Source organism: Silene latifolia, chromosome 8 (genome assembly GCF_048544455.1).
Source record: "Silene latifolia isolate original U9 population chromosome 8, ASM4854445v1, whole genome shotgun sequence".
NCBI classification, from domain to species: domain Eukaryota; kingdom Viridiplantae; phylum Streptophyta; class Magnoliopsida; order Caryophyllales; family Caryophyllaceae; genus Silene; species Silene latifolia.
Window position 1 is genome coordinate 61619611 of NC_133533.1, and position 12345 is coordinate 61631955.

The window sequence follows — 12345 nt, forward strand, 5'->3', positions numbered from 1 at the left end:
CATTTCACGTATTTCTATTAAAACCCGGTAAAACTCGTATAAAACCCGACTTACTCGATCGAGTAAGTCACTTACTCGATCGAGTAAGTCACTTACTCGATCGAGTAAGTCACTTACTCGATCGAGTGCCCCCTACTCGATCGAGTGACACCTACTCGATCGAGTACCCATCAGACAGTACATTGGTTTGTAACTAAAACTCACTTACTCGATAGAGTACCCAACAGTACAGAAAACAGTAGCATTACATGTTCGACTTTATTTGTTCATCACCCGGGCATTCGGTTTTGGCACCGCTTTGTGTCTAACACTTTGATAGCTAGTAGGGAAGCGTGTACCTTCTCGGAGCTTAATTTAGCTAACCTTGAGTCCCGACTTAATGTCCATGGGTCTTACAAATCTTAATACAACATCATACAATTGTTGATAGGCCGATGGATGGATTTATCATTAGGTAAGGAAAAGATGAGTTATATGGTCAGTGGTGGTTTAGTGACAAAATTAGCAAAACACTTCGATCCTGACTTCAATCAATTTGGTACTTATAAACCGGTTAAAGGGGATACACGTATCAACATGTCTATGCTTGCTTATCGCTTTTATTGGGTGAAGAGAAATGAGGCTAATGAAACTGTGGAATGGTTAGTGAAGGATGCTGCTTCTATCACATTAGAAGATAATGGATTCCCGCGCCTTGAGAAGCATAGGGAATATTATCTTCTACCAATGTTGACCACCATCGCATAAACCGAAAAGGGTGAATCATCTTCGCTTTCAAGTTCTAAAGCAACTCCCTCGACTTTGACTCCTCCTCCTTATCCTTTCCCACACCAACCTTATGCCCATGACGATCCCAATGTGGTGGAAGGAAAAGACTATGTTTCGGGTTTATTGCAACATATCCGTAATAAATGTATAAGAACCGGGTGACCAATTATTATGCCCAATACCCTTCGCTTTACAACTTAGCCAAACAAGGCCTACTTGACCCTAATGGGCCACTACTGGATTAAGTGGATGGCAAGGTTTTCTTCCCGGACCTTTACACTTAGTGATGTTATGATTACTTCAATTGATGACAATGGTGATGAGAAATACGATGATGATGGGATGATTGATACAGAAGATTAAGGGAGATGGATGGCAAGCAGTTGGTGGAAGGTGGCTCACATAGCATCCATACCATGGTTCTTGTATGTTCCCTTTTCTATCTCTTCTCTCATGTTTAACTTGACTTTCCTTGATTCTAGTCCTAGCCCCATCAAAGAACTTTCTGTTGGAATAAGTGTCCTCCGACAATAATGCGATCATAACTGTCGATCATAATGATCACATGTTTAAATCTCATTTTAAGAATACATGTGGGATGTAATATTTTACAGTCAACTGGTCCACACATATCGGTAATGATTGGCTGACTAGAGTTTGACATTACTGTCGTGCAACGGTGGTGATCAGTTGATCCCCTTAGGTCATACCTATAGGGAAATACTCTTAATTGACTATTTAATTAATCGTATGCCGATACGAGTTAATTAAATTCCTTAAAATTGACGAGTGATTTTGTGAGTAAAATTACGTGTCTTATTGTAATTTGATTAAATAAGATTCGGTCTAAGTAATCGAATTGTTTTATTACTTAGATTAATTTATTGTTTATGAAACAATTAAAATAGAATGAATAATTTATTATAAATACTAGTTGTTGTAGTTAATAATTATATGACCCATTTTGGTATAAGTAATTATGAATTACTAATTATTTTTGTATGTGACATATTTAATTATATGATGATTTTTAATATGTTAAAAATACATTATAATGTAACATGTCAAGTAACATGTCACATATGTCACAATTGACAAATGACAAAAATAAAATGGACCACCATGTTATATGGGTGACCGAAATTGGAGGGGTTTTAGGGTTGTTTTGTTTGAATTATTTTATTCTACAAACACAATCATAACCCTAGAGTGTAGGCTTGAAAGGCTAAACATCTTGAGAAGAACAAACCTAAAACTAGGGTTGCATGCTAGTCTCTTGTGAAGAGCAAAAATGAAAGGCATTGGGCATGCTACCTAAGGCCAATTTTTCGGCCAACCATGAGAGAAAAGGAAAGAGTTTTCTTTCCAATTTTTATCATTCATTCTAGTCTAATTTTATTATTCTCTCTAGTTTTTGAGAAGAAGCTTAAGAGCAAAATAAAACTCACACATTACTCCCTCTTGAACCGATTTTTCAAGAGCAAAATAACAATTTATCCGTGTCATTTTAAGGAAGGATTTTATTAATACTGGTCTTATGTTAATAAAATCTATTAAGGGTATTCCTTGGGTATATGCTTTTGGGAGAGGTTCTAATTTGAACCTTGTTCATTCATTGTTGGAAAGCTCAAGAACTAACAAGAAGGAGATCTTGTTGGTGCCCAAATGGCCGAAAATAAGATGGTGAGAAATCGATTTTTCCATCTCCTTTTATTACGTTTGCATACATAAGATCATGTATTTATTTTATGACCAAATAAATCAATTCATATATGAATATGTAAACTTATGAGATTAATGAATCATAACATTTTCCACCTTAGCAATTTAATACCCTGTATTTTAAGGCTTGGTCAATAGTTAGTCAACAGTGAAAATGTGAAATGTGTTTATAAATTATACTCCCTCCATACCACACCAATGGTAACATTGACTTTTTCACACTTATCGAGACACATGTTGTAACGTGAATATCTTTAGTTACACATTATTAAAAATTATAAAAAATTGATATTCTTATAGCATTCTTAAATCAAACAAGATCTCACATGACCATATTTTGTCTTATAGATTAAGAATATCTTTATCATGAATTACAATGTTACCATTATTAAAAATTATAAAAATTATATTCTTATAGCATTCATAAGATAAAAAAAGGAGTGTTTTCTAGTAAGGTAAAAAAACAAGATCTCACATGACTATATTTTGTCTTATAGATTAAGAATAATATCGAAATAGATTCCCTAACGATCATGAATAGTCCCAAGATTCTCAATGTTACCATTTAGGTGTCTTTTGGTATGGAGGTCACCCCTTTGAGTATTTATTAAATTATGAGAAACATTATTTATTACTTTTTTAAAAAAATTATTCGTAATATCAATTAATAAAATATAAAATGAGATTATGACTGACTCAATCTTATCTCGCTCCGATAGACCCGACTAACCTTATTTGCACCAATATGTAAATAAGTATAAAAAAAAGTGAAAACCGTGTTTTCTAGATAAACCGGTAGTATACTAGTATATAACATTAAGGTAAATAATAATATAATAATATGACATAATATATAAATAAGCAATTTCGTAGAAGTTAACTAAGACTACCTATACCTATATATATATATATATATATATATATATATATATATATATATATATATATATATATATATATAGAATCAGGATCTCATGCGAACTAAAATAAGGTGCGAACTGTACGAACTAATAAGAACCATTAGATTGACTTAAGTGATGGACCAGATTCATTCTAAAATAAACCCACAATTACTAATTTGCTTCCATCCAAACACACTCACGCAATACCTCCATCTCATTTAACTGAACATTACTCTTATCCCAGAAAGCAACTGACGCCAGCGTCGGCGCCTTCAACGACCATTCAGACGCCGACGATGAGTCTGCCGGTCCGTCTTTTATCTGGATTATTTTCCTCCTTTATTCTCATCGTGATATGTCATTGGTGAGTATCCTTGCTCACTGCCAGATCTCCGACCATCGCTTCCCTTCTCTGGCGAGTCACACTTCTTTGTCTTTTATTCCCTCTCCACGTCATCTCATTTCGCGGTCATTCCATTCTCGCTTCACCCAGAATTTGGTTTGGTTTTGGTGTAGATTTAAGATTTTGAAATTCAATTTTTAGATGGTGGAGGCTGGTCGGAGGTGGTGCAAGGTGTGCACGGCGTTTGATGGTCGTAAATGGGAAGCAAGTGGTCGTGAATGACCTTCTTTTCTCCGGCGAGTCAATCTGTCAAATCTTGCCAACCGGCCACTAATCGAAGCTATTTGTCACCATTTCTCTAATCTGAAATTTTAGATTGAAATTCGTTTTTCTGATGGTGAGATCTCGTCGGTACAGCTTTAAGTGACGCAAGGAAGGGGTTGTGTGTTGACTTCGCGCCTGGTTGTGGTGAAATCTCGCTGGTACGACTTCAAGTGATGCAAATGAAAATTTTTGGCTCTCGATTTCTCCGTCGTCACCAAAACACGACCATGGTGCTCGACTCTCTTTGTGTGGTTACCTGGTCTAGTCGAGCCACGCTGGTGAAAGGTAATGGGATTGATGTGGTGGGTAGGCTATAGGCAGGGAGGTCGACGGGTTTTGGTAGGAGAGTTGGTCGTGTTATCGAGCCGGCGAGCTCCGACAGTGGTTGGAGCAGGCGTTGGTTGTTGTCGTTGTCGTTGTTTTTGTTGTTGTTGTTGTTGGTTCTTTGACTTCTGACATTTATTTCGATGTTGGGGATGTTAGTCGGTGGTAGTGGTGGTGGTCAGTGGTATGGTGGTGGTCTTAGTCGGTTGAGTCGGTGGCGGTTCATAGTTTGGGGTGGATATATGAAGTAGTGTATCTGGATACGTTTATTAATGCTACCAGATACTTTTATTATTTGTGTATCCGGTGTTGTTTGTGGTATGGTGGTGGTGGTGGTGTGGTGGTAGTCGGTTTAGCTTGGTAACGGTGGTGGCGGCAGTGGTGGTGGTGGGGACAGTGGTAGGGGCAGTGGTGGTGGCGGAGGGGCTGTGATGATGGTGGCGGAAGTGGATACACAAATTACCGCCCCAGATACATATGGTATTGATATGGGATACATTTGGTATTAATACTGGATACATGTGTATCCCGTATTAATACCATGTGTATCCGGAGGTACTAGATAGTGTATCTGGAAATGCGTTTCTTATAAATCTATGATAAGATGCGTATCTGACTTTAATGACATGCGTATCTGGGGTCGATAAGATGTGTACCTGGCTTTAATATCATATGTATCCGCAAAAAATAAAAAATGTATCCGCAAAAAATATAAATCGTATCCGAGAGTTAGTGTTAAAACTTGAAGTGTATCCGCTAATAATATAAAATGTATCCGCAAATAGTATAAAATGTATCTCGAAGTTGGTCTTAAAACTCCCCAAAAAATTAGTGTTAAAAAGTGTAAAAGTGCATCTAGAATTTTAGTGTGGAAAAAGTGTATCTACATATGTTACAAAGTGTATCTGAAAAAAAAAAAATTAAAGCTAGTTCGTACGGTTCGTACCGTAACTCAATTCGTACCTGAACCCACCCATATATATATATATATATATATATATATATATATATATATATATATATATATATATATATATATATATATATAGAGAGAGAGAGAGAGAGAGAGAGAGAGAGAGAGAGAGAGAGTAAAGTTCATATAAGTCCCTCATATATTTTGAGTCCCTAAGTCCTTACTACATCTCTTGGATGTTCCAATATTGATGGTTGAGATTAAAAGCAAAAAACACACTTAACACTAATTAGTTTCTTATACACTAATTAATTCTACTTTCTCTCTCTAGCTTTAATTATAGATTCACAAATTGATTATTCTACCCAATTAACACTATCTTTTGCCTTCTTATATTTTCAAGTTTTTACAAATTTTTTTTTGAGAGAGTTTATACAAATTTTATGACACTTTTACTGTTTTAAAAGTGTAATTCTAACAAAAAAAAGTGTAATTTTAACAAAAAAAAAGCGGTTTTGACGGATATTATTTTGAAATTTCAAATTTTGAAGCAAGTTTACGACAAATTTTCCGTTTTACGACAAATTTGAAATTTTGAAGCAATTTTACGTCAATTTTTGAGAAATATTTTTTTTTTTTTCAAATTTTAACACAACTCATTGTAAATTGTGTGATTTATAAGTTTAACTTTAGTCTGTTAGAAGTGTAACTTTAGTCCATTAAAGTTTAATTTTAGTCCATTAAATTGTAATTTTAGTCCAGAAGTGTAACTTTAGTCCATTAAATTGTAATTTTAGTCCAAAAGTGTAATTTTAGTCAACTAAAGTGTAATTTTAGTCCATTAAATTGTAATTTTAGTCCATTGAGAGTATATCTCTAGTCCATATTTAATGTGTAACTTTAATCCATTGAGAGTGTAACTTTAGTCCTTTGATAGTGTAACTTTAGTCCTTTGAGAGTATAACTTTAGTCCTTGAGAGGGTACCCTTAATAGAGATAAGTGTAACTTTAATAGAAAAAAGTGTAATTTTAATAGAAAAGTGTAATTTTAATAGATAAAAGTGTAATTTTAATAGAGAAAAGTGTAACTTTAATAATAGAGAAAAATGTATTTTTAACAGAAAAAAGTGTAATTTTAATAGAAAAAAGTGTAATTTTAATAGATAAAAGTGTAATTTTAATGGAGAAAAGTGTAACTTTAATAATAGAGAAAAATGTAACTTTAACAGAAAAAAGTGTAATTTTAATAGAAAAAAGTGTAATTTTAATGAAGAAAAGTGTAACTTTAATAGAGAAAAATGTAATTTTAATAGAAAAAACTGTAATTTTAATAAGTGTAACTTTAATAGTGAAAAGTATAACTTTAATAATGAAAAGTGTAACTTTAATAGAGATAAAGATAAGTGTAATCTTAATGGAGAAAAGTGTAATTTTAATGGAGAAAAGTGTAATTTTAATGGAAAAAGTGCAACTTTAATAATAGAGATAAATGTAATTTGAAACAACAAACAAAAGTCGAAAAAAAAGTCATACAAGATCTCGTTTAAAAAACTAGATCTAAAATTTTAAAAATATACCTAATATCATACTATCACCCGGAAAAAAAAAATTGCATTTAACAAGACAAGAAAATATAAACAAAAAAAGATAAGATTTGAAGAAAATAAAATCAAAACAGCTCATAAAAAACCATCACCCCATAAAGATCTCCATCATCACAACATCACAAAAAAAAAAGGTACATCTGACAGGCTGAGAGATGAGGAAAAAAAAATTTAAAACGAGAAAGAGAGATAAAAGAAAACCATGAACACAAAAAAACAAAAACAAACAATGTGTGAGCAAAACAAACACAACACCCAGCCCACTAAATTTTAAAAAAAAAAATTATTGGCAGATCTGTAATTGAAAAAGGAGAAGAAGAAAGGGTAGAGGAAGGCAGTGGTTGGTGGGTGGTGTAGCGGCAGGGGAATCGTGTGGTGGTGGTGTGTCGGTGGCGGCAGGAGGAAGTAGTGGTGGTGTGGGTGGCGGTCGTGGGGTACCGTGGTGGTGTTGTGGGTGGTGTCGGGGTCGGACGATAGTGGAGGTGAGACGCGGGTGGTGGTGGGTGGGCGTAGGTGGTGCATGGGGTGGGTGGTGCGTCGGCAGGTGGTGGCCGGTGGTGGTGGTGGTGGTGCAAGGTAGTGTGGGTGATGAATTAATTTGGTATTTTTTTTTGTTAGGATGAGAGTATTATTTGCGTTTTGAATTAATTTGGGTTTTACAGAGAGAGAGGAGAGAAATGAATTGTGTGAATGAGAGAGAAGTTGGTGGAAAAATAAATGTTATATAGTGGATTAATATTTGATTAGTGTGGATTAATAAAGTAGAGAGTGGGAGTGTTTAATTAGGCATTAATCCTCCCTCTTTGGCTTCCAATCTCAACCCTTCATCTTCCTCATCCATTGGCTCTAAATGGGCTTATGGACTCACACCTTAGAGGTGGACTCATATGATCCTAATACTATATATATATATATATATATATATATATACCATGCTAGCCTATTCATGAATCACTTATTCACTTTTACAACATCACATAAAAGATAGAGAGAACAGAGGGAAAAAGGGAATTGGACAATTAATTTGGGGTTCAATCTTTTACTTTGTAAGTTGCCTTTAATCTTTCTAAGATTCAATTTTTCATATTTAAAACTTAAATTATAGTAGGATTATGGTAGAAGTCGTGCTTAATTACATAAAGATTAAGTTAAACATGATTAGGTTAAAGAAAGAAAGTTACAACAATTCTGTAAATCTGCAAGTTGTCTTGAATGAATTATCAGACCGTTTTAAAGTTGTTATCTTCAAAAATGTAAAGAATAGACTTAGGTTATTTTCATGTCCTGTTTGTGCCTGTAAAATTTCGTAGCAATTGGCCTTAAATAGTTTTTCGAATAAATTTGTTATGAACATGTCGACTGAGAATCCGCGAATGCACTAGTAGTTTAAAGTTTATTTCGTAAACCTAATTTATAAATTGAAACTTATTTGGGTCTTTTTTATACTTTAACTTTGAAGAGTCCATATGATGCTAGGCATTGGAATTTATCAAAAAATCGTATGTTAAACATGTTTTATGAATCGATACTTTTTATGCGACATAATTCGTAAGCATTTATAAATCTTTCAAGAAAACCTTGATAACTATGGAATTTGAGGAAAGTCTATTTTACAAGAACTGTAGATATGTGTTTGAGGATTCCAACCCCACTGGTCTTGCATCATTTGGATTTTTATTGAATTAATTATGAATTTGATTGTGAGACTGAACTCTGCTGTAAAACGGTAGAATTAGAGATTTAGCTTTGAAGTTGTCAGATGGATTAGAACGTGATGGGCATAGGATAAGTGCATGATTTGATGGTTGGTTATGTAGTAATTGTACATAATTATGTTATGTAGGTTATGGATTTATAAAGGATCGGTTTGATTGTTTGTGTGACTCGAAGATTTGCTATCAGGTAGGCTAGCTACCTAACACTTACTTGCGGGGTTCTTTTATGTGCTTTAATTATCTTAATTATTATAATTGGCATTGATGAATCATTAAATGGGAACTGGTGTTGATGAGCTATTGTGTTGGCCTTTGGCCGTGGCATTGTGTTGCTAATTGTTCGATTGGAAGTTCGTATAATTGCTTGGCATATATCATGTTGAATTTTGCTTTGGCATATTAATATCATGTACTTAAGAGGAACTTGGTATTTTGGCAACAGTTATGATTGACATTTATATTGCTATATATTACTGTACCAGCTCGTATTGACATTTGGTATTGTTTGGCCACTCGTTTGCGGGATGGTTTGTGATTTCGATAGGTCAGGTACAACTGCGGTTGTGGACCTGAATTAGATAGTCCAGGCACGGGGATGTGGAAAAGCCATGGACCTTGGTTTGGATAGGACAGGCATGGCATGGTGTTCGGGGTTGGTCCTGGACCTGGCGTGGTAAGCCCACATGGTGTGGTTGAGCTTGGGCTATGAGCCTTTGCAACAAACTACTTGTGTATTTATGGTTTTGAGATGGTGGCAGTGTGACATTGGTTATGCCATGTGCTTTAACATATATTTTCATCTATTTATCTTGTTTATATTTACATATTGTTCCGTTTATTTATTTTAAGATCATAGGTTGACTTGTGTGTGTTCATGTTTCTTTCAATTACTGTTTCCGTCATGGAAGCAGATAATAGCAGGTACTTGATTAGCTTGGCAAGGGAGCTTGGATGTGAGAGCATGGATGTACTCAGGCGTCTAACTCACTTAGTTCAGTCTTTATTTACTCTACGTTTAAGACTTTATCATTTTCGCTACAAGTTTTGTAATTTATATTAAATTAGATTTTTAGTTCAATTGTAATAAAATCAGTTAAAGTTATATTTTAATAAAGTACTTTGGATTTGTTACCGTTGTTATTCATTGCCTCGAGGCACCAAGATGGTAACAGTCTTATTTATCTGGGAATGTGTAGCTAAAGGCTTCTAGATAAATGGGTGGGTGAGGGGTGGTGTTACAATGTGGTATCAGAGCGAACGTTCTTAGGGCCTAAAATAAATGAATCAAATGAACTTAGGATGTGTCTAATAAATGAACCCGGGTAGGAACTGTTAAGGAGCCCTCTTACAACGTTGGAGAGACATCCTTAATCTGGCCCTTTTCAATTTTGAACCGGTCTCCTCGAGAAGGGATAAAATGAGCGGTGTAACACCCTCACACACCAAGGTGCCTTACCAAGACCACCTAATACATGAGACTGCTACCATCTTGGTTACCCGAGGCATAGTAATCAAAAGTGAACATCAAGAAACGTACTTTAAGTAAATAAATTTAAAGTGCTTACTTCAAACCAAAACTGAGAAATACGTTACAAGGGTTCCAACTACTCGGACTCGTGGTGACTCATCCCCAGCTAACCCGCGCGCATCCAAGCCATACCTGCTACACAACTGCTCACCATCCCCGAATGGGTCACCATAGTTTTCAAAAAATTTAACGGGGTCAGTTACTGCATAAACAATATAAGATAAAACAATAAACAGAAACACAATTAAAATTCTCCAACTTTGTCACTTCACCAATCATCTGATTACACACTACAGTATGTAGCCCTACCAGAATATCCATCGCAACCGCAGCCGTTCCCACCTAAGCCCCGCTCATCTCATTTGAGCGAATAACCCAAGTCCATTAATGTGAACACCGCCCTTGTGACGGAAACCACAAGGGGCGAATCAAGGGCATGAAGCCACTCTCGTAAGTGACTCCACTCAGCCGAGGGTGCACCTCGCGAACCACAGACAATCAACAACAACCAATTAAGAGGTCTAATTCGTGAAAATGTTCCTTATCTTATGAGCACACTAAAAAGTGGACCCTAAGGGTAGATTAGGTATGTCCCGTTCTCGATAACAAAGCATTCGAGGACTCCGTATCTGGGTCAAGGTGAAAATGGCCTCGACATTATGGAATATGGAGCTTGGTAATAATAGGTTTGTTTGTTAGATAAAAATTTGGAGTTGAGGGTCACGACGGTAAATTTCGATTGGTGACTCGAATGTTGATTGTAGAGAATTCCCTCTTGATCATGAATCGAAGAGGCATAGTTTATGAAAATGTTTCTTGTTACGTGAGCACACTAAAAAATGGACTCTAAAAATGAAATGGGCATGTCCCTTTCCGGCCAGCATTGTTTTTTTTAAGACTCTGTATCTGGGTCAGGGTTATAGTGGCTTCGACATTATGGAATGTGGAGTCTGGTAATAAGAGGTTTGTTTGACAGATAAAAATCTGGAGCTTGTATTTGCGGTGTTTAGGCAGATGGGTTACTACCTCTGATGTGGTGCGGAATGGGGTCTCATACTTGATGTGGCCTGAGCACGAAATGGTTGGTAAACAATTTGGGATGAGAATCCCATGTCTGAACCTTAAAGGTTAAGGTGTGATATTTCGAGCTTGAGTGGAATCCTCAGGATCCTTGATAGGTCTCCCTGTAGCAGTCTCTAGAAGGAATTAGAGGTGAAGCAGTGTTGGTTGAGGTTTTGGTGTTTGGTGGTTTAGACTCGTTGGTCTTGGGCTTTGGACATTGGTCCTAGACTTGGTGTCTTGGACTTACTGGTCCGGGATTTTGCATGTTGGACTCATTAGTGCTAGACTTGGTGTTTTGGACTTATTGGTCCGGGAATTTGTCTGTTGGACTCATTGGTCCTGGGTTTTGTGTTTGAAAAGTGACGGTTTTTAATTCCGTCGTTTGAGTCTTTGTGAAGATAACGAATTTGAATTTTGCTATTTCATGTTGAACCATATAATATATATGTTTATGTTTTGATGATATCAAGGTGATTTATAATTTATATACTTGTTGCGCTTAATCGTTTGTCTAAGTCTTTTAGATTCGATTTATCTAATACAAGCAACAAGGGAATTTGTGATGGAAGTATACAATAGTCAAGCCTCAATTCAAAATCAAACGATGTGAAGATTCATTTAAGATTTATGTGTCCGTCTAAAGATTAATCAAGCTTGGATGATGACGTAGCCTATACTCAAATATCTCCGTGAAGATTAGAATAGTATAGGTGATTATCTCGTAATGATAACCAAGAATGAGTTTCTTGAATTAGTAAAGTTATAGCTTTGCAGCTATAACATTACTAGTAAACGAGCTCAATGTTATAGCTCTCCTACTATAACATTGAGATGCTGAGTTTACTATACACGACATATAATGTTTTAAAATTGTTTTTCAAATTGTTTAAAGTTTATTTTAAATGTTTTAATAAAAGTATTTACTTAATAAAGCCCGGTTTAGTGCGGAGTTCGGTTCTCTGTTGAACGTTAACTAGTAGTCGTTTTGGGTCAACTTATGAGTTGGACCATGCTACTAATTAGGGTTTCAACAAAGCCTCTCCTAAAACCTAAATTCTAACCCATATATTGAGCTAGGGTTTGCACGAGTCACGAGGCATATGAGCCGTGACATCTCGTGTAAACTAAGATATATTTGGT